This window comes from Leptinotarsa decemlineata, unplaced genomic scaffold, assembly GCF_025532065.1.
Source record: "Leptinotarsa decemlineata unplaced genomic scaffold, Ldec_3_MD MMD2_tig00026330_RagTag_RagTag, whole genome shotgun sequence".
NCBI classification, from domain to species: Eukaryota; Metazoa; Arthropoda; class Insecta; order Coleoptera; family Chrysomelidae; genus Leptinotarsa; species Leptinotarsa decemlineata.
Genome location: NW_027412690.1, coordinates 3,712,871 through 3,737,732, shown reverse-complemented (window position 1 = coordinate 3,737,732; position 24,862 = coordinate 3,712,871). Strand labels below are relative to the sequence as shown.

The following is a 24,862-nucleotide window of genomic DNA, read 5'->3' as shown; positions in this document are numbered from 1 at the left end:
GTTTTGCGACGATTGAGGGGATAAAATCCGACACACAAGGGTATAATTTGGATGGGACAAAATAGAAATTGATGAATGAATGAATATTTTTTGAGAGAAATTGAAATTCAATAATTTATTTTTTTGAAATACCATGTACATTCACAGATTTTGACGTTTTGAAAGTAATTCTCTCGGGAATCTCCAGGATTCGCCAGAATAAATCTGCCTGAACCAAGTGAGATAGCAAATGCCCTCTAGTATCTACTAGTAACTCCATGTTCTTTTTGTATAGTCGAAGTAACCTATAACCTCGAAGGGCAAAAAAAACCAATACAGAGAAATAATGCCGCTGGTAACTAGTCCACGTGGACTGAAGAATTGGCGGTTCGTATTGGATAATTTTTACTAACCGAATTTTATGATTGGCTGAAGAGACATAAAATTAAATTTGAAGTCATGTTGAGGTGACGAATAGAATGTGGGGATGAGTATCACCGTTGTGTCGTCAATGTTCAGTTCAGAACTGATCGCGATTTGAGTGTTGAAATTCGATATTGGTGCTATTATAAAAACTTAAAATATTTGTTGTCTGTTTAAAAAGTGGCGTCTTTGGACAAGTACTAATAGTAATAACTAGTGTGATAACAATGCAGATTTTTTCCTGTGTAGTGATTCCAATACCGATGGTGAACAATGCGAAAAAGAGATACCAGTGAATGAGATGATGTTTCAATGTATATAAGAATCTACATCTCAAGTTTGGTTTCGAGGGAAACAAACTATTACAAGCAAATTCAGATTTGACCGAATTTTTTTTCTCAACTGTACTTAAAATAGTCAAGAACAAACCTGTTCATCTAATAAAATCATTGAAAAAAAAAACATTATACGACTGCTACAAAAGCAATGAGATTCCTACAATTGAAATTATACGTATCATAAGGAAATTGAATACATAACGTGAGAATTGGATAAAGAAACTAGGATTTAGATTTAAAATAAAAAACAAATGTCAAGCAGTTAGGGAAAGCAGAAGAGTAGAAGAATTTCGTAACAAATACTTTGAATAAATAACTAAATATAGACAAGAACAACGGCAAATTTTCTATTTGAACGAAACTTGGTATGACACTCACTACACTACACTACACTGTTACTAAAGGGTGGACTGATGGTTCGAGAATGTGTACGCCTAACATGCTTGCAAACAAAGGATCGCGACTAATCATTGTGCATTGCGTAGGAAGTAAAGAATGGGTTCCGAATTCTTTGAAATTATTTAGAAAAAAACTTGAGGACTGCAATGTTGACTAATCATAAAAACATGGAAGCTAATATTTTTGAGGAATGGTTTGAAAACACATTGATCCCAAATTCGGATGAGAATAGCGTAAAAGTTCTCGACAATGCTTCCTATCATTCGCGACAGCTCATCAAAGTACTGAATAAAAATTCGAGGAAAGATGAAATGGAAAATTTTTTAATGAATAACAATTTGTATTTTCAAGATAACTATACCAATACAGACAAAAAATTTGAAAAAGTGTATGCCATTGAGAGTATTGCTGAAAAATATGGACACACCATACTGAGACTTCCCCCCTATTTTTCTGTTTTCAAACCCATCAAGTTGATTTGGGGAAAATTGAAACAGAGCATCAGGCGTAAACATAATTTTCCAAAATTTTATAAGAAGTTGATAGAGCTAGTTGAAAATGATTAAAAAGTAATTTTAGTTGAAAAAGACTATATGGAGATTGGACACTTCCATATTAATGGTGGAAATAAATTCATTATTGATTTAAATTAAGACGGAGAATATGGAAGAGGAATAATCAGAAGCTTTCGAAGAAAGTTAGTGAAGTGTTTTTGAAGAGATCGTGTGTATATTGTTTGAGTATATGTGAGTAAGTTGTTAATCCATTTTATTATATATATATATATATATATATATATATATATATATATATATATAAATGATGATGGTATATATATATATATATATATATATATATATATATATATATATATATATATATATATATATATATATATATATATATAATAAAACATAAGTTTAGGCCGATCGCAGATAGAAGAGAAGCGATCTCCCGTTGAGATAGTCACCGTTCAGGAGGTAGTGAATCGAATAGCGCTGAGTTAACAGGAACTAATAGGAATTGGAGCGATTGTATATCGGCGTCGGTTGCGAGCTGATCCTTTTTCCTAGATAAGAGATTACATTCGGATTTTCGGAATGCCGCTTCCGTATGGCGGGAGAGGTTCGACGATAACCCCGAAGTTTGGTTGAACTTCGGGACAAGGTGTTGTTTTGTGCGATCTTTGCTATGCTGGTTAAACTGCTTACTGTGGTTTATCCCGTGAAAACGGAGGTATATGATGGCCGATGAATTGGCCGAATTGGCCGATGAAATTCCATAACTTATTCAAGTAACACTTTATTGAAAGGTTTTCACTACATAGTTTACAACACCACAACACGTGTTTCGCAAAGCAATAGCTTCCCCAAGCGTTTTTATATGCCTGGAGATATTGCTTGACGAAACACAGGTTGCCTTTTGGTGAATTGTCCAGTGAAAATAATGTGTTACTTAAATGAAAAATTGACGCCACGAAATGATGATGGTAACCAGAATTCCTTGAGGTATCCCTTCAAGCAGTTGGAAGGGGTACGCGGCAAGATGGAATACTCCACCCTTTCTTCTAAGTGCATTACTTCCTTTATTAATTAAATAGAACTGGCCGATACTTGATGAAAATCCGTATTGAAAAGCTAATTAATACAGTCAATTATATGATTTTTACTATAAAGGGTTTTACAAAAACCGCGACACGTGTTGCGCTATATAATAGCTTTCTCAAGCATAAACTGAAAGTTACTTCTAAATTATAACCATTTTAGCCTCTAACCTATTACCTACTCGTCTGCCTAATGAATATCTACCTGAAAAGGTCAGGTATGAATTCATCAACTATATCAATAAATTTTTCGAAAGTATTTCAATTTGTTTATTTCCATACTCTCCAACAGGTGAAGTTTCAAATCTTTTTTCTGGAAATGGAGGGGCTTGTATTAATGGTTGAACTCATGTCCCTCTGTGATTGAATGAGTGGTATATGTGGAATTTATTTTCCCATTCTGGAAACTATATCTGTGTCCCTTAATGCAGCTTTGACCGCTCTTTCAGTTTGACCTATATAAAACAATATTTACACCTTTGCTGTGCAGAAAATCTGAAATATTTGTAGTGGGTTGGCCTAACTAGCTTAAGGTTCTATAACTTTTATCCTATTCTCTTTGAATTGGGTAAACTTCTTTCAAAGCTTGACCGTATAACTTTTTTGATAATAAAGAATGTATTAGACCGCTATCGTAATCATTGTTGATGGCTATTTGCTTTATTATATTCAGTTCTTTTTTGACAAGGGCACGTTCATGAGTCTGTGGATCAAACTGTTGAAAGCTGCTACCTTGTGCTGATATGGGTGGGTGGATGAATTATGAATGATAATATCTATGTGTGCCGGTTTACGATAAATTGAAAAATCATGTTTGTTATTAACTTTTGTTATTGTCAAGTCCTGTTCGTCCTGTTCCATCTCCATTGTGAATGTGATAGAATGGTGGAGAGAATTGATGAATTTCAAAAAGTTAGTCAACTGTCTATTCGTTCCTGTGAAATATACCAGAATATCATCCACATATCTATACCAATACACGACACTTCTTACCAGTGAGTTACTGTGTATTCTCCTCTTCAAATCGTCCATGAAAATCTCTGCCAGAATAGGACTAAGTGGGTTTCCCATTATGAGACCTTTGCAGGATGAGTAAAAAGTTTCATTGAATTGGAAGTAATTCTATGACAAACACACCGTAAGCAAGTCTGATATTTCATTTTTCACTACTTGATTGATAGAATTTTCGTCCAATAGATTCTCTACAAGAGTAATCGTTTCATTCGGAGAAATACTGGGAAACAGATTCTTTACATCGAATGAAATCAATTTGACATTATCCGAAAGTGTAATATCTTCAGTTTCAATTCAATTTCATTGATCAAATGGTATGAATTCCTCAAACTGAATTTTGATTTGAAATTGGTGTGGTTTTGAATGATTGCAATGAGTTTTTCGGGTATTTTAACTGAAAGACGAAAGAAACTACCGGTCTTATCGGGTAGTTATCTTTGTGTGATTTAATCAACGAATACAATTTAGGTGGTTGTGGGTTCATGACTAATCTTCGAAATTTTTCCGATTAATCCATGACATAATGAATATTTTTCAAAGTTTCCTTGACTTCTTTCTGATATAAATGGGTGGGGTCGTTTCTGGGACTATCGTACATGCCAGCATTTAGAAAGTCTAAAGTCTTCTCCACGTATTGTTTATGGCTATGCCATGGTTATGACAATAACAAAAGTTAACAACAAACATGATTTTTCAATTCATCGTAAACTGGCACATACAGATATTATCATTCGTGATTCGTCTACCCACCCATATCAGCACAAGGTAACAGATTTCAACAGACTGATAAATGTACCCTTGTCAGAGGCGAATTTCAATAAAGAACTGAATATATTAAAGCAAATAGCCGTCAATAATGATTACTATAGCGGTCTAATATATTCTTTATTATCAAAAAAAAATATACAGTCAAGCTTTGAGAGAAGTTTACCCAATTCGAAGGGAAGAGGATAAAAGTTATAGAACCTTAACCTATTTAAGCCAACCCACTACAAATATTTCAGATTTTCTGCACATAAACGGTGTAAATATTGCTTTCAAAACCAACAACAAGTTATTCATGCACATTAAAAATAAAAAAGATGAAAGTTCAGTGTCAAAAAAATCAGGAGTGTATAAATTATCGTGTGGGTCATGACCGATGTTTTATATAGGTCAAACTGGAATAGCGTTCAAAGCCCGCATAAAGGAACACAAATATAGTTTCCAGAATGGAAAAATAAATTCCACATATGCCACTCATCTAAACACAGAGGGACATGAGTTCAACCATGAATACAAGCCCCTCCATTTTCAGAAGAAAGGTTTGAAACCTGTTGGAGAGTGTGGAAATAAACAAATTCAAAAACTCTCAATATCTTATGAACGAGCAAACTGAATTGAATCATTCACCATTATTGAATTAGGCAGACAGTAGGTAATAGGTTAGAGTATAAAATGGTTGTAATTTAGAAGTAACTTTCAGTTTATGCTTGAGAAAGCTATTGTATAGCGATACACGTGTCGCGGTTTTTGTAAAACCCTTTATAGTAAAAATCATACAATGAACTGTATTAATTAGTTCTTCACTTCTTTTATTTGTTGTATTTGCGAAAATTCATGAGCAGTAGTACTGGAATTATAGGAGCATCCATTTGTATTCATATGGATGACTTCGAATCTTCAATCTAAAGCAGTCAACGAATGTTCAGTATCTTTTCCATAAATGAAAAAGAAAAATCGTTGTTGGTTATTTTTGAAGAGGATGGATGTGTATCAGTGTTCGGCAGACTTTTCACTTCACCTAATAAAAAAATTATTTAAAAGAATAATTCGTTCAGGCCAGAATCAACTTCCTACACTGTATGTTAATGAACTGACAGCTAACAGAAACTGACTACTCCCCTGGCTTATACCACGAAGGGCGTTGGATTATATCCGACAAGTGTCAGTGCAGGATTCTTCACTAAAGTTTCCTACATATGCTGTTGGCGATACAACTGCCGGAATCGACTTTCAATTATTGGAACACACTTGTAGACGGTTTCGGATTGTTTGGCCACTCATCAGTGCAAGGTAGTGTCTACGATCAACATAACCTTCTTATTCCAAAACTTGCTGGAATCGATAGATTACTTCAAGCATTCATAAGTACTGCTGAGGACTTAAAAATCTTCAAAAAAGTAACGACGATAAGAGATTGCTCAAAGATTCAAGAGGATCTCAATGCTTTTTTTTGATACTGTACCTCAATAAATTGAAACTTAACATTGATGAATGTGCATGTATATCTTTTTGTAGAAACAACATACCGATACATTTTTAATACTCCCTAGGCAATAATATTATTTACAGAGCAGACCAAATTAAAGATCTTGGAATCTATTTTGACACAAAAATGACTTTCAATTCCCTTTTGGATTATGTAATAAATTCCTGCAACAGAATCTTGGTTCTGCAGGATATGCAAAGACAACGAGGCAGCAATCAAATCTATTTACCATGCATTTTTTATAGTAAACTGAATTTTGGAAGGGTCATATGGAGCCCAGATTATAATACACATAAATTACTATTAGAAATACTCCAAAACAGATTTGAAAGGTTTTCGCACTTCAAAATAACGAAGACTTATGTAGCACTTGAAATTAGCGAAATTCGATTTCACTACAAAATACAGCTTCTAGAACAACAAAGAATAATGACTGACTTAGTTTTCATTTATGAAATTATAACAAACTGTTATGACTCACCCAATCTAGTATCAATGATTTTTTTCACCTTCCTTAAAAGAACACTAGAACACTCGACACCGAGTTTCTCTTTAACCACTTCTATGAGTGGATGCTTCTATGGGTATTTATCTGTTTGTATCCCAAATTTTGAATAAATACATGATTGAATAAGAAAACCAACTTTACATAAAGTGAGTGGGAAAACTTGGCTACTGGCTGTAAATCAAATTATCTTAAAGAACAATTCGTTCAGGCCAATATCAACTTACCTTTTTTACAACGCTTTGTCGATGTCATGGCTTGTCTCGTCGTCTTCATTTGTAGCTCTTACAAATACTTAGTCATTGATAGACCAAAAATCCAATATTTTGCTTTGCTGGTGACAGCACACTTTTGACTGTTCTTTTCATTTTGCGAACATGCATGTGTCTCAGTTTCAAATCTATGAAAGCTGCGTAGAAGTATAAATAAAACTTCAATTGCCTCATAATATGAAATAAAACCTAATAAATGGCGGTGATATATTTCTTATACAGACGTCATCTATGTGAATGAAATTGGAAATGGCGAATTTTTAGACCCACCACTTTGTAACTTGGTACTACATCACAAAAACAATTGGCAGGGAACCACTGACTCAAAGTATTCCAACCGTTTCCAATAATGCTGTCTTCAATCTACTCTTTCTCAGGCCAGGTCAATGTGACGTCTATGGCATGGTATTCCATGGATAAATGGATCATTATTATTGTTGTTGATCAGGAGGTGGAAATATAAAGTAATTTTTCTGTTATTATTGATAATTCATTACTTGAGTCGATTGTATTATTATTGATAAATTAAATATGGTCGTTGTTCACTATTGAATACATTGTCCTGGCAGGCCCAAATGATCTCTGCGGCTTTTATGTGAGCCTTTTGCTGAACGAGTGACTCGGTGACCGAGTTGAGATCACCTCGTTCAGTGTCGAATACTAAACCGAGTTCACTAGCTGCTCTCATGGTCGTGGACCATGCGGAGAAGGGGATCCGAACTCCAGATGACCTGACAGGCTTCATCCAGTATCATTCTGTCATGTAGACAATGTAAACTCGAAAGTTCACGGCCTCCCTGTTGTCGGGGAACTACAACTGTGGAACGGACGATTTGGGATGCAAACTCCTATGTCTTCATGTCGATGTCATTTCACTACTCCAAACGAGTAGAGTAAGATTGAAACGGCAAGCATATTTGTAACAGAAGTTCCGATGATCATATCTGTCGGAGAATTGATACGGAGAGAGTTCTTTATTCATCATTCATCTCTTGTAAGTGGCGTTGTTCCACTCCAAGATAATTATACGTGTCTTAGCATCCAGACAATGTATGCTTCCGTTTACGAGCTGCATATCCTTTTCGTAATCTCCAATCATTCTCTTCTGAGATGAACCCTAAATCCATTCCTATAGCATACGTGTATTCTTCCACCAACCGATAATGGCAATAGTGAGTTGCGAAAAATGAAGAAACAACCTCTCTTGGAAGTGATCTGCTCCGTTTGGACTTTATTTTTTTACCGGCACTATCCCCCGAAGTCCCGATACATTCGGGAGGGCGCGCCAGCATTATCAACCAACGACCACTCCCCACGCCGTGGGGTAAGGGACTTTATCGTTATTATTGATTTTTTTAATATTATGTAGGTTCTGAAACTTTATTTTCATTTGACATTTCCAATATCAAACATAGTCAAACTACGAACCATAGAAATATTTGTGTATATCATCGGGGTGACATTCCTTCCGTACTTGGCGATACCGAATGGTGATTACCGGTATGCGTAATTCCAGTTCGTCGAGAACAATTTAGAAACGGTCTACCTTTCCTGGCGACCGACCGGTTGGACCGGTTCAATTGTTCTTAATTCCAACGCACCCTGCATCGCCACTCTATTTTTAGACGGAAGCATCACCAAGGACGGTTTTTTGGTCATTACCAACGGCGGTGGCGGCGGCGTCGTCCCTGAAAAGCAACCCCCTTCCGAGCGACGTCGGGCGGGCGAGCAGGCCCGTTCTCCGCGGCTCCGGGATCAGGCAGTCCTTGGCGGCGGCGGTTTTGCGCCGGTCCACAGGCTGCCGACCTCGCCTCTTCACCTTGTTTCCAACCAGTTCGGCGCGGCGTTGCCAGATTGTGGAATATTTCGAGCAGGTGGGAAATTTATTTCTTTGCTTGGAAACAAATTACGTCTTACGTTGAGAAGGGATATCTCAGAATTGTGAAGAGTTTATTAAAAATCATGTTTATGGAGTCCCATACAGGTCTATATTAGGCTTTAATCATTCATATAAATCATATTTCGGAATTAAGGCTTTCTGGAAAATTATTACTACTCGTATTTGCTGACGATCTAACTTTCATGTATTTCTGCTATTATGTAATACTGCTATTGGACCCAAGGAAACTTTTTAAATGATAGAAATTTCTTAATAAAAATGTTGTTGACTGATGAGGCTACGTTCTACTACCAATGGAATAGTATTTGCTCAAAATTGCATATACTGGTCTACTCAAAATCCCACTGGGTTATGAACTGTAACTTTTGAACTCAAAAAGTTAATGTATGGTATAGTATTTGAGACGACAGAATAGTTAGACCGTTTTTCTTCAGTAATACCATTAACACCGAACGACTATTAAATTTTTCTGATAATGAATTATAAGAAATCATTGAAAATCTACCCCTCAATGTGCGACCAAGCATGTACTTTCAGGTTCCGTTCATAATTCTTGGATGATTCAAGCGTGGTTAAAGGGTAATTTTCCATTACGTTGGATTGGTAGAAATATCCCATATGAACATATTACCTCTTTCTGATATTTTTTTATGATGATCGAATGAAAGTCCACGGCTAATAGAGAATTTCAAGAAAAGGTAACAAGTTGCTTACGGCAGTCAATATATTGGGAGAGCAGTGGTCGTGGGTTTTTTATTTTGTGGAACAACCTTTTTTTGGATGGGGCGCCACTTGATTTGATTTTGCTAAAATCAAGAAATGAAAATATGCATAGTCAGAAAATTATTTAATAGTTGCTGCAGACTAAACCAAAATATGGTAGACAAAAAAGCGGTCATTGTTTTCATTACAAAAAGGATGTGATCCAGTAACACAACAAATGAAATAATACGACGCCGCTGCAGCTGCAGTAGGATCTCACAAAACAACGTTATAAAGTAAATTCATATGACTTTCATTACGTCTCACAAAATAATTATTGAAACGTTGGAAAAAATTTTTGAAACGTTACATGCATGTAGACACATATAATTCAAAAAGGAAACACCAGGTATATAGTTGGTTTCCAAAAATAGGTTGTCTGTGTAGTGGAAATCAACTCCGATGTAAAAAATTGGAAATTCCTCACCAAATGAGTCCCTTCTTTTCTGGATGTTATCAGCAACAGGCTGTCTGAGAGGTCGAGTAGATTCTGGATGTAGTCTGGAGGGTTAGAAAACGAAATAGTTCAGTTGTCAGGCGATACTATAAATATCCTGGATTCGAAAGATATATGTCGAATTTGAGCGATTCGACTTTTCTTTTTTTTTTCAAAACTGGTCGACAGCAAAAGACGGTATTTGGGATCCAAAAGGTTCCAAACCAGAACAAAAACGTTCGAGATGGTTGGACGACCCACGCTTCTTGGAAAATACCAAAGGCTGTACTTGTCCGTAGCTTAATGGAAACCGGCAGATCTACAGAAAGTGATCTCGGTTGTGATATTGGTTCCAGAAATCAAATGGTTAAAAAACTCACCTCCTCTAAGGGAAAGGCTTCCAATAAAATAATGCCCAACACAAAAATGGTAACTGACGTGACACACTCTACTTTCGTTTCTCAACCGTCACCCAAAAACCTTTCAGGTTGACCTCCGACCAGAAGTATTAACACAAACTCGTCCTTTGCGCCGTGACGTACACGTTGACGAAATTTGGTGTACTCCAATGGCAATACTTCTCCTTTGTATGAAGTATTCATTGAGCATTCCTTCTTTTTGAGAATTTTATTTCATTAATAATAATTCGTTTCTTTTTCTCTTCCCCAGACTACATCAACTATGCAATGAAATACAGAGTTATCAAGAAAATAAAATAGCTGATGTTTACTAGATTGGAACTCTGAAATTGTATACATGTATTTTATGATTTCCACAATTGAATGATAAATTTCGTAACAAGTGCTTTGGATTGTTGATTAAAGTCAACTTTTCACGTTACAAACATAACTCCATAACATAACTGACATAACTCCAATGGATTTTGCCCACTGGGGAACTCTCAAGGATAGGATTCATGAGTCTAGGCCTCAAAATTTACAAAAACTTCGTGAGAGAATACGGCAAGCCTGCCAAGAAATGAGTATTCCAGAAGTGGCCAATAATTATAGAATAAGAATTGAAAAATGTATCAGAATTGAGGGTGTGCAAGTTGAGAGAGACAATATTTGGAACTGACTTCGAATATTGGTGATTATTTCATTTCGTCGTTCATTAGTAGAAAAAATGCACCAAAATTAGCAAGTATGTAAACAAACTGCGACCCTAAAGGTCAATTCAATTTCCAATAAACTACCAAATGCGTCACAAATAACTTGTCACTTGAGCCCTTTTGGCAAAACACCCTCTCTATACATCACACACCCTAAAGGACTTTCTCATTATATTAAGGCCCTTTTGACACTTCTTCTTTTTCAACCCCTTCTGGTCATTAACAATCGAAACCAACAGGGTTTCTCAAGAAGTTACGTCATTCCATTGGCTTCTCTCAGTCCTCAGGGTGCATTAAGGCCCTTTTGACACTTTCTACGTCGACGACATCGACGACAACACCCTACTGGTCATTGACGATTTCCTCTACAAGAACTAACAAGGGTGCAAAAGAACTTGCGTCATTCTATTGTTCTCGGGTGTACATTGAGGCCTTTTTGGCAAGTCTTCACGTACCCACGTCACCCTTAAAGCTAAGGGTTGATAGAACTCGATGGACTATATCCCAAGTGGCCGTTAGATAACTATTCCCGTTGTATTAGCTTCATTAATTGATATTCTATTTAGACCGATGTCTCTGCGGCTTTTTAGTAACTAATAATCAAAATTTTATTTTTTTCATAATGAATTTTAGGTCTTTCCTTCTTATTCTTTCATTATAACAAATTCATAAATTTTTTAGATTTTTATTCGGAACCATTATTTGAAAATCGGACTTGAATATGGAAATTACAAAAAAAATCATGCATTAAGGAAAATATGGAGAATTTGCTCCTTTCGCAGAAACTTAGTAGGCTAGAAGTGATTTTGAATTGGGGTGAAAGTAACCATCGGTTTTCTCCAAGAAGATAAATGTCTCTGAACCGGATATAATAATGTCAGGTCACACAATTCCGCTTTCTGCTTTGATAAGTTTGTTGGGGGTTGAAATGGACACCAATATGTCTTGGCACAATTTTCTTACTTTCAGGAAACAATATGTCACTGTTGGCACTGAAAGTTCTGAGATCCGAGGTATTGATCTGGGTGTATCACAAGGTTCAATTTTGGGACCAGTACTATTTATATTCTACCTAAATGACTTGGATCACCTATCAATACCAGCATCATTTACTTTATATGCTGATGACACGTCAGTTCTTTTCTCGGATAAATCAGATGTACTATTGACGGAAAAATGCCAAGAAGTCTATCAACAATTGCATGGTTGGTACTCTGCTAATTATTCATTCCTCAATATTGAGAAAACAAATTCTATGAGGTTCCACCTTCGTCAAAAAAGACGTGAGGATATTGAGTTTGGATTCGATAACACACATATTTCCACCAAGAATAATTCGATCTCCTTCCTAGGCTCTCATTTAGATCAACATTTAAACTGGGAGAATCACTGTCGCATTCTAATATCTAAAATGAACTCAATATCATATCGATTCAGAACTACTAGGGAAGTTCTGCATATGAATCAACTCATTTCTTTATATTCTTTATAATCGATAGTCGATTGCGGTATGGTATCTGTTTCTGGGGTCTATCCCCATGCTCCAAATATGTTTTTTGGCACAGAAACGAGTCTTACGTTCTCTTGTCAACACATCAAGTCGAACTAGCTGTAAGCAATTTTTTCAAAAATATAAGATTTTAACACTGGTGTCTATTTTGATTTTCGAACTATCAATATGGCCTTTTCAGCAGAGAGATACCTTACTCCAATCTAAAACCAAACATCACTTCGAAACTCGCCAAAAAAATGATTTACCCGTACCATTTAATAGACTCAATGTATCTTTAAAATCACCCCAGTCTATGGCACACAGAATTTTCAATAAGTTACCAGTTGAATTAGGAAATTATTTTTTTTGAATACCTTAAATGGGAAATGTCTGTATAGTATTGAAAAATATTTGTATCTGTAAATATTTGTATGGTGCTTCAACTTTTGACTTAAATCTTTAATGTTTGTATGTTGCTATAAGTTTTTTCTTATTAGACATGTTTGTATGTTGCTATAAGTGATTAGACATAAGTATATTCTTACTATTCCTATACAATGTAAATTGTCGATTGGAAAATAAAGAATTGAATTGAATTGAATGTCTCTGAAATTGCAAAGGCTGCTTCTCAAAAGCTTACAACACTGTTCCGAACCAGAAAACTGTATACACCTCAGCAACTTTTAAAAATATAAAGCTCAGATCAGACCTTCTTTGGAGTACTGTTCTCATGTATGGAGCTCTGCCCCCACACATACCCTGAAGTTGCTGGATTCCATCCAGAAAAGAGCCATCCGCCTGATTGAAGACGCGATCATCACGTGCAACCTTGATAGTCTGGAACATAGAAGAAGGGTTAGAGATTTGTCTCTCTTCTATAGATACATTCACGAGAAGTGTTGAAGTGACTTGGCACATTTGATTCCACCAAGAGCGGACTGTTGCTGCTGATCGTTTTGAGGTTCAACTCAGTACACCTCGAACTCCACTATTCAAACATTCTTTCATTTGGAGAATTGCGTTTGTGTGAAATAAACTTCCTGAGAACGTTTTTCCAAATGGATTTAATCTCCAGCTATTCAAATTCAATGTAAATCGCTACTTTCGCACAGGCACCGCTCTGAGAGCGCCTTAAGGATTTTCCTGTAGTTCGTGTATTTTGTCCTTAAAAAAATACTGTTACTTGTGATAACTATTACGAAAAGTACGGCCCATGAAGGTATATGCCTGTGCCAAAAATCAAATATCTGCTTTCAAAAATTACTAAAATACAGGGTTGTCTTCATCTTAAGTGTGTCACACTGTATTTCTCTTGAAAACCACTCGCTTCCCCCAGAAATTCAAATCTGAATCCGCCCTTGAATCTGCTGAATCGAGGGGTTTTTGAATATGCGACTTGGCAACAGCGCAGGCGACCACCGGCACCGGCACGTTAATCGCGACTTCTTCCAGTCGCACTTGAATGCCCGATGGTCTCGATCCGTGACATGGCGTAAGCGCAACGACCACCGACCTGTTTTCCAGAAGAAGAGACATGTTTCTTGCGTTCTCATCCAACGCCGTTTTCGCTCCGTTTTAGCGTGTAAACGAGTGCCGTTTTCGTTTTTGTTTTTGTGTGTGGACGGCCCGAATGTAACCAGCGAAGCAGGTATGTGTGTGTGTAATGTTCGGCCTTTTTTTCGGCCGTGGCCAGAGGGTCCACTTTGGAATCTCGGTTTGCTGCGTTGCAGTGGTATTTGACGAGATGCTGTTGTGATCTTTATGCAGATTCTCTACTTTGTAGTATTTATTTCGGTTTGAAACTCCGATTTTGCCAAATTTGAGTATTTCTTCCAGATAACTGATTTAATCTTGAGACGTGTCTAAGTTAGGAAATTGTACATCCTAACTCCGGTCATGTTTTACCGAAAAGAAACGTCGTGAACTACAGGTCAGAATTTTATGATAGTGATTACAAAAATGTATGAAAAAACTAGATGACAGCTTCGGAAAAAAGTTGGTGACGGATTTCAATGAACGAAACTGTGCATTGAAACAAACATGACGGAGCACAAAAGTTTCTTTGCCTTTTATTATTTGAAATGGAGGCGATAGAGCCAGCAAACGAAACACCGATAATTTCAAAACCGCGACTTGAAAAAAATTATTTCAACAAAAGACAGAGTTGAGAGTGACATGGTGGTTAATTTCAGCTTTGCTTCTAATGCAATTAACATATTGGCAAAATTTGCATCATTTATCTTGGAAACTAAGCGCGATAAAAAAAAGAGGGATCACAAAGTTGTATGTTCATTATTGAATGTGATGATAAAGTAAGACTTCTGGTATCTGTAGAGTAGGGAGGGTGAGTGTAGGCCCAGAGCACTTAGGCCACATGTGACCCATTGTTCATCCTCCCGAGGAGTTGTCCTTCTAGGTCATCGTCCATCCTGTCCTTTCCAGGAAGGTCAACAGGTCACTAGGAGACATCTCCTTCATATTGGCAGGTGTAGGCCAAGACTCGCCGAACACACACTATCTTTGGCAACCTTGAGGTGTCTCACGGTGGCCTCCGCGAAGGTTTCAGAAGGTGCAGCGATATTACTGTCATTGCGCTGCTTCTTCAACCTTCTTGGGGTTCCCTCCGTGGAGGTGCACAAGTGAGGGAGCTTTCCTGTAGGGGCAGCCGGTTCCTTGTCTTCATTCAAGGCGGAGCTCTTGGCGCCCCTTGCTGTTGGAGGTGATCTGCTATGTCCAGCCTCATTCCAAGCGGTAGATTGGGGTGGACATGTTTGTACATCCCCAGCCACCGCCTTAGATTGAGGTGAGCACTTCTGTCCAGCCTCGGGATTGGTTTTTGTTATTTCTGTTTCTGTCTTGTTCTATTTATGTGTGTTCCCACGAGTAGCAAGGAAAGAGTTGATCACCTCTGGCAGAGCCCCGCATTACCAGAGGTAGGCTGATTACAATGAGGTTTCGCCCAGTTCCCCAAGTGAATCGTTCGTGAGCGTATCACCCCGCGGCCATTCAGTTGTCGGCACGATTCCTTACACCATAGCTTGGGTAGGCTGGTCCACGGTAGCATATTTTGCAGAGGCTTTTGGGGGGGTTTTAGTTCCCCTCACCTTACATATTTCTGCCACTGACCAGGAGTCCGGCGACCCCTTCCCTAAGGCCACATTGGCTTCCCGAACAGGGCCTCCAGTCCCCTGGACTTTTTTCTATCCGCCACCTGGAGACGCGTCCTATAGGTAGCCCAACCCCGGGTAACGTTAGACTTATATTATTATTATTAAATTGATGGTATACCATGATTTCCAATTTGAATATAAACCAGTTAACCATCTGCGACGCCACTGGATTGATATTCCAGATCTGATTACGTCAAAAAAATATACCGAAATTTTTTAATATCAACTGAGCAATTATAAAAAATTTCAATTGAAAAAAAGTAGTATTTTGTAAAAATGTAGTATTAAATAAACTATTGTTAGGTTGTTTTGAATGAAAAGATTTTTTTATTGAATCAGTATGGAGTAACAAACTGCAACACATGTTTCACTATAAAATAGCTTCTTCAGACATGTTCATACTCAACTCACAATGAAGATACCTGAAGAAGCCATTGTATAGTGAAACACTTGTTGCGGTTTTGTATACTGTTTAGCAAAAATTTTACAGTAATTTGTACAGCTACCGGACTCTGTTTGAAAAAACATCTGTTTTTTCGTTAATCAGCTGTCGCACCCCTACGAACGACAACCCTCATAAGTCGAAACTTGTGCGAGTTAAGTATTAACGAGGTCTTACATTTTACGTGTGATTCCTAACACGGATTGGACGATAGCAAGTGAAAATCGATCTTTCAGACTAGGGCTTGAACCTCCGACCAACACGGCAGTCAATTCGAGTTAGTGAACAAAGCACCCACGTCGAACCGACTGGTTACCGAGTCGCCAGTTGTTGTCGTCTTTTTTCAGTCAGATGTCGGTTGTCGCGACGAAGCGGATGTGGTAGTACGTTCGATCTGGGAATTTCAGGACTTTTTCTGCTTGAACTTTTGAGCTGGTTTTGGCTCTTTCTTTCCTATTTTTTGCGTTTCGCTGGGAAACTCCGTCGTGGATGGGCGTTATTTTGGGGCTTTTGCCTCTTGGTTTTCTTCTTCCGCCGACATATTGTCGTCGGAATCCATGCCACTGATTTCTGAATCAAAATCAATAAAACGGTGCCATTTCTCATATTCAGGTCCATTTTTTTGCATAAAATTTGCATCTACTAGTTCTTTGCTACTGATATCGTAATGGTCTATAATTGTGGATATTATAGCATGACCTGCATCTTTCGGGTGTTTGCGTATTTTTGTAAACAAATATTCTCAGAAATACAAAAATATATTGACATATCTTCGGTCAAAACTTTGGTTAACTCTATTTGTAGTTTGTGAAACGGTTTTCTTATGAATCTGGAAAAAAATCCACAAACTGAAATCCGTGCGATTTTATCGCGGGCAACAGCTAGATTGACATGAATCCAATTTTTGAACCTGCTCGGATTCCGTCCCTGCACCCATTCTCCGGACCTGCACCCGTTCTCCGGACCAGCCGGAAAGAACGCGCTTTCAATCTCGCAAGATGTTTTCATTGTATTCCGTCAGAGAAACAAACGAACAATGCTTCGCCGTCGACGGAAAATTCCCCGGGATCGTTCCGTGCACAATGGACGGGCGCAATGCGGACTAATTGAACGAAATGAAACCGACACTGAAATGATAATTATGAAAGCGCAGCAGTCTGCTGAACGTCGCCGATAAAAAACTATATAAACAATCGAACACAATGGCTCGAGTTGCATGACACAGAATCCGAGCGTGCATTTTTGCCGGAGTCATGAGAATATCTGGTAACTGGTCGATAGTTTTACGCTGTTTTCGAGGAATATGCCTGTGATGTTTTTTTGTTCGAAGCGTTTTCCCTGAAATCCCAGCTCTGTAGCGAATATAGAAACGTTTTCAGGATACTTCAATGAAATGAATGAAAAATACTTTTGTCTAATTTCCACTTGTTATTTTTTTTTACTACCGGTTTCGGGTTTTATACCATTATCAAGTATAAAAACTAACTAACTAACCCGATAGTTATCAAGTTTTTTAAATGATAAAACACAAGCACTACAGGAAAGTCCTTGAGGTGCTCTAAGAGCGGTGCCTGTGCGAAAGTAGCGATTCACATTGGATTTGAATCACAGGAGATTAAATTCATTTGGAAAAACGTTACCAGGAAGTTTATTCCACATAAATGCAGTTCTCCAGATGAAAGAGTTCTTAAACATTGAAATCGAGGTGTACTGAGTTGAACCTCAAAATGATGAGCACCCACAGTCCGTCGCGTCTGATATGTACCGCTCTTGGTGAAATCAAATGTGCCAAGTTACTTGAACACTTCTCGTGAAAGTATATCTGGAAATTACTATTCGATGTTACTGTTATAGAAGAAAGACAAATCTCCAACATTTCTTCGATGTTCCAGACTATCCAGGTTGCAAGTGATGTTCGCGTCTCCAATCAGGCGGATGACTCTTTTCTGAATGGAATCCAGCAGCTTCAGGGTATGCTTAGGGGCATACCATAAAAGGTCTGATCTAAGCTTTATAAAGCATCAAAAGTTGCTGAGGTGTGTGAAGTTTTCTAGTTTGGTGTTCCAAGAGAAGCAACCTTTGCAATTCCAGCGACATGATTGTGCCAAGACATATTGGTGTCCATTTTAACCCCCAACAAACTTATCGAAGCAGAAAGAGGAATTGTCTGTCCTAGGTTTTTGAGGCATTCCATTGAGCCTTGTTACTTTCAACCCAATTCGAAATCACTTCTAGATCCTCATTAAGATATGTAACTCACTGCTGATGGTGAAGATGTGCATCTGCAGTCGATGCCCTGGAATCAAAGCAAAGCAAGTATAAATAACTAGTTAGTTATTAATTGTTATCGAGTAAATGGAACTCTAGCGAGAGGTACTATTGGGTCAATTGCCATCGAGACGTGGAAGAGTGGTGTAAGCGCTGTGATCTGTGCTCTTCGAGAAAGGGTCCGAAGACAAGGCAAAGATGAAAGTTGAAGCAGTACCTCAGTAGGTGCCCTTTCGAGAGAATCGCAGTCGACTTTTGGGGACCACTCCATATGACCACATGCGGTAACAAGTAGATTATGGTTGTGATGGACTACTTTTCCAAATGGCCTGAAGTAGTAGCCTTACCCAACCAAGAGGCTAAAACAGTGGCAGAAGCCCTGTTGCAGAACGTAATTGCCAGACACGGAGTACCCCAAGAACTGCACTTGGATCAGGGCCGCAACTTCGAATCGGATTTATGGAAGAAAATGATGACTCTGTTGGGAATAAAGAAGACAAGAACAACTGCTCTTCACCCACAATCCGATGGAATGGCCGAGAGGCATAATCGCACCATCAATAACAACCTCTCGATGTTTGTCTCCGAAAACCGAAGAGACTGGGATAAATTGGTTCCTCTTTTTCTGTTGTCATATAGAAGCTCCCAACATGACGCGACAGGTTATACACCATCCATGTTGTTAACTGGTAGGGAACTGGAGCTTCCGGTAGATGTATTGTATGTGAATGACCTGAAGGAGAGACACGAATTCGCCAGGACCAAATTACAGCTTTCCAGCGACAGGATGAAGAGTCGACAAAAAGTCGCTGCCAGTGAGCTTCAAGGAGGGCGATGCAGTGTCGCTCTACCAACGTCGGAAAGGTTTGTGTCCCAAGTTGCAGAGACCAAGACAAAGACCTTACTTGGTAACCAAAAAGATAAACGATCTGGTGTACAGAGTCCAATTGTCAATCCGAAGCAAGCCTCAAGATGTCCACATAGAGAGGCTGAGTCCTTACATGGGTCGTTCCCTCTTGGAATGTTGTTCGGGGCGAACAACCTCAGGGAAGGGGATAATGTTGTAAATCATGCCCGAAAGGAAATAACGCCGGCCGCCACTGGTAACCATAAACCAAACGTGACGTAGCTGAGAGCGTGGGAATATCCAATGTTACCTGCCGCTCGAGAAGAAGCAAGAAACATGCTACCGATGTCGATAGAACGTCGGCGAAATTCTACGATGTTCCATTGCGGTATTTAAACGATGGCTGCAAGCGTATTCGGTCAATCAAGTACACAGTGAAGTGGACGTAACAGTGCGGTACGCGAAGTGATCTAGTAAGGCGAAATATATTCAAATAATAGTTGAAATTTTTAGTTGAAGTGTTGTATCTCAAGTGAAATAAATTTAAGTTTGATTTATCCGTGTAGTCAATTATTGGTGAACCCACGGGTAAAAACGTAACAATACTAATGAAAGATGGCAAGTAGGTGATATTCAGGGAGATCCAAATGCAGGGAAGAAGATTCAGGTCACGCATACTTCAAAAATGTTTGTAGCGCCTCTGTTCAACCCCCACGTTAGTTGTTTCGCCCTTCCTTTCCCAAACTTCAATGACGTGTTAGTAATAAATTCTGAAGTATCTGTCAGAAGAGGTATGTTTCCTCCTATTTTATTGACAATGCCTTAGATTCAGCCGTGCAGGGTTTTTTCGCCTCTGGTTTTGGTGAATCATCACTTGAGCGCAAATGTTTGCTAACCTGCTCATGGGGGGTTTGTTCTCACACCTGAGACAGATTTTGCGAACGCCGCTCAAGAATTTGGTGCAAAGTGGTTTTATAAGGTATCCCGCTCTTGAGGAAACGACTCAGTCGTTTCCTGGCTGCACCACCAAACCTTTTTTTTTAAGATTCAGTTATTGGATCAGAAGTTGAAAAGCTCTCGCTCCTGAACTAAATTTACAGGGAGGTCAGTTGGAGTCGTACACTCGACATCCATCTCCTCTATAGACTCGCTCCTGAACTACATTTGCAGGGAGGTCCGTTGGAGTCGTAAACTCGACATCCATCTCCTCTGTAAACTAGTCCTGAACTAAATTTACAGGGAGCTCAGTAGGAGTCGTAAACTCGACATCCATCTCCTCTGTAGACTCGCTCCTGATCTTAGTTTATAGGGAGGTCAGTTGGAGTCGTAAGCTCCACCTTCTCTATAGACTCAGCGTCAGAAAGAATTTTCAAGTTTACTCTGTCCATGAAAGTCCCACGAGTAGCTAGGGAAAGAAGGTCAATCACGGCAGAGCCCCGCATTACCGTGACAAGGCGATGCTACAACGAGAGGGCGCCCGGTATCTCGAAGGTTCCGTAGAGACGGCTGATAGGCTCAGTGTCGTTCATCCTCTTGGCACGGATACACACACCTTATGATTAAGCCATCGTTAGGATGCCATTCAGTTAGGGAATAACAGGACCACAAATGATTTTGTTATTCCCGTACCCAGCGGGGCTACGTGGAAGCAGGCATCCGATGGCCGGTTTTCTCAACCCCACATCCCAAACCAATGCACTCGCCTAAAACAGCATTTACAGTGGTTCAGGCAGTGAAAGACGAACAAGGACAGCCAACCCGCCGTCATTCAAGTACAGTTATTATCTCCTCTTTCCGCTTCACCGGTTTAGCGGGAGATGACCCTTTTGGCCAACTTCCGCCAAACAAATAGTCACCAATTCTCAGTTACTCACAACAGTCAATACAAAATTGTGTTGAAACTATTTTTAACAACTGATCAAAATATTTACCTCCTCGAGTTTCTTTTTTTTAGTTCAGAATCCTTCAATTTTCTTATAAAACTATTGACTTTTGACTGACTAATTCTATTGTCGCGTGAAAATATCTGAAAACGATATCAAAATCTGTTCAGATCGAATCGCCTCAATAACGAAAAACCAAGATGATGAAAACGATGTCTCCGCGAGTCCATGATGAAGTATTAATCGTTAATTCGCTTCGACTATCGTGATATTGGAAAAGTTTTGGGTCACGCTATTGGAGCCACTTCTTTGCTATATTCCATCTAAAACGTGAGGCGTAGGGTCTTTGCCCCTGTTTCTTATAGGCAGTGGCAGCCCAAACTCGGCAAAACTTAATTTTTTTGAAAAATTGTAGTTATTTGATTCGCATTTTTTGCATAACTGCGACAGGTAGAATCTATTGACTGGTCACTAAAGTCGAATATCATTATCTATTGAACTCTAACAAACTATTTGAAAAAAATTGTTTATCTCCATGGCGATCGAGTGATACTTCATTGAAAATAACAAGCGATTCCTTATGAATTGCTGTTTTGTTTTTGAAAATTCGTATTTACAAGACATGGGGCTGCAAAACGCCAAAAAATGTCAAAATTAAATCCTGGAAGTACCAAGTAAATGCTGGAAATGTTGCCAGTGTACCTCTATATCATGTAAACAGTTGTACATTTTGGAATTCCCCATAAAAATCTGAAAAGTTTGAGTCGGGTGATCGAGATGGCCATTCAGTGGTACCCCTTCGTCCTAATATCACGTAATTTAATAATTTTGCTGGTATTATGGATAATATAGATAAATACCATGATATGAAAAATAATTTTCTCTTCAATGAATCACACTTTTAAATTCCGAGGGTTTTGTGTGATAGCCTTTAACGATGAGGAATCACTCGACACCATTTAAATGTGCTCTACTGTCAGTTTCCTGGTATTGTACCCTAATCTCAAAAACATTTTTTTCCTTTGCTCTATGCATTTTTCTGTTGGACACTAGTAGGACATCTAAGTTCGTGCGTTGCGTGCTTAAAAAAATTGCTTTGAAGTCCTTAAACATTCTGTGAAATTGAAAGGCTCATGAGGAATATTGATTCTAAAAGTGTACATTCGAAAAACTGAGCTTTCTTCATCTAATGAGAGTCTGAGTTAGATAAATCTGTTGGTTTATCTAGTACAATATGAAATAGTCCAAATCATCGACTAGTATAAGAATGCTATGATTTTGAATGTTGAAGTCATTATAACCCAACACTTTCCGACAGATGTCAGCAATCAGAGTGATGAAATAGACAAGCAAACGTTCATCTTGCAATCATCTCTTCCATTATGAACCATTTTACCCCGCATAATATGCATTTATATCTCCAAATCAGCGAGTTTCTCATTTGAGAAAATTTTTAATACCGGTTTTGGAAAACTGCGAATTTTTTATTGGTGCTGTAATAAGTGAAACATTTTTCGAAAAAAAAAAAAGATTGTTAAAAAACTTAAAAACATGCTGATTTTTTAAAAATATGCTTAAAACAATAACGAACGAAAAATACTAGTATTATTGTGAAAAAAGCGAAGGGCGCTTCATATGCAAAAAATATAGCAAGTATGCTATAAAAACATGTTTTTTAGTCTTTTTAAACTATATTTATTTTATCTAAACTTTGGGATCAATCAGCCGTATATTGTTTAGAAAAATGACCATTGATATTTTCCGATTACGGAGAGGGAATCTGAAAATCAGCTACCAAGTTCAAGGCAGCAGGCGCGCAAAGGAGGGTTACAAATAATTCAGCAGACGCGCGTGATAATAAAAAAAATACTTTTTTCAAAAGAAGAAATACATGTAAAGTGAGTTCGAATTATATAAAGGATGTTACGTATAGCGCCATCTGCCCGCGAAAACATCAAGCAATAATGTTGATATATCAAGGAGGTTACGTAAAGCGCCATCTGCCCGCGAATGGATGAAGCAATAATGTCGATATATCAAGGAGGGTACGTACAGCGCCATCTGCCCGCGAATAGGTCAAACAATAATGTCGATAAGTCTGTCAACTACAGATCCCGAGCTTGAGAGTTACAAACAAACATACATACATACATACATACACACGGGTGAAGCTAATAAAAGCGTGTTAATTAAAAAAAGTTGAAATCTCATAGCACCAGGATTTTTCATCATGTTGTCAAAAATTACTCGAATTCAATGAACTGGCTTCACAACATGGCATACAATCATTGTACTGGTAAAAACGATAAGTGAAGCAATTCGAGATAATTCCAAAATATCATCTCCGCGGGAACATCATTATATAAACACAGATATACAGAAACGCATATACGATAAAAAGGTAAATATTGACTAAACGTTATCTGTTAACAGATTTCCTTTTTTTATTGTGTTGGAACAGTTGTTTTTGAAATATGCAGGTTGAATAATTAATTCGAGCAGTAGATTGTTTTATTCAGTATGATAATGTAAATGGTTATATCCCGAGATAATCAAGTTTATTCGGTTAAAATGTGTGCAAATCCAACCTTTTGAAATTTTGCCAAGCAAATGATTTGCATGTGAAATAATTTGATTAAACTCTAAGACGCAGGTCGAGGAAAATGCATATTATTCTTCTTTTATAGGTTTACAAAAAAAGGCCGCAATGGCATATGTCTATCTATCAAGGATAGCACTTTACCTATTTTTAAGTTTAAAATAATGGCCACATAAACTGTGGTAATTTGAAAACTATGTAGAAGGATACGAAATTAATACTCATTAAATAAATATTTCAAATTAATATCTCAGGAGTTTTTGCAAAATTAAAACTATCACCTTACAAAATAAATTACATCTACCTGATAAACCGATGCGATAGGCATGATGAAGAAAGTTTTCAATTGCATTCATATTTAAGCAATGAATCATTTTGGTTTTTTTTATTTCGTGTTATTTCAGATAGATAGGTACTTACCTACTTATTTCAAAACTGAAATTGATAGCCGAGAACATACTTCTGTTTGAGTGATTTTAATCGAAGGTCATTATTATTAATTACTAGCTGGGGTACCCTGCTTTGCTCAGGTAGTGCGAATATGAGATTGTGGAATGAAATTTTCAGCTTCAACCCTTACTATCGGTAGCCCCACCCACACAAAAAAGAGTTCGAATAGTCCACAATGTTCCAAAATATTCCACAGCTCTGGAATGTTCCACAATGATCTGGGATGTTCCAAGATGTTTCCGAATGTTCTAGACTATTCCCGAACATTTCAAAGGGCGACACTTCTAGCCCTCATATCTTCAAAAGCACGCCCTTCAGGTCAAAACGGGAACCTTCTTCTTGACTAGGGGATAAAAAACTACTACACCGTTTCACAAATTCCGGCAAATAAGGTGACTCATTGCAGTGGTGATTTACGTTAACCTGATAGCAATTGAAAACAGATGAAGCTGGTGAACTTGTTAACAACGATGACATTTGAATTAATTCAATCAGATATCTTGCGTAATATCTTCTATGGAAAATTAGTATATCCATTATAATTCTAAAAATATAATAGTTTATAGATATTGTATTTTTAACAAAACCTAACCTAATTTAGCCCACTCTAACTAACTTAAACCGATCATTGATGTAATAAAAAAAACGAGATAATCTCACTCAATAAAATGTATGAGAAGATTCTCTACATACTGATCGTGTCTTCTTTCAGAACTAT

The 24,862-nt window shown here is 37.9% G+C and overlaps 1 protein-coding gene across 3 annotated transcripts in view; it reads left to right on the top strand.

The window, feature by feature from the left end:
- The window catches only part of LOC111512197 (tyrosine-protein phosphatase non-receptor type 13), a 261,752-nt gene that overhangs the window by 22,343 nt on the left and 214,547 nt on the right, over positions 1 to 24,862 (top strand). Inside the window, exon 1 of one of the 3 annotated variants that reach the window (XM_074183062.1) lies at positions 14,011 to 14,133. The exons of the other annotated variants lie outside the window; for them this stretch is intronic. The gene's annotated coding sequence lies outside the window, so the exon portion shown is untranslated. Of the gene's footprint in view, positions 1 to 14,010; positions 14,134 to 24,862 lie in introns of those variants that run through there. 3 annotated transcript variants of the gene reach the window in all.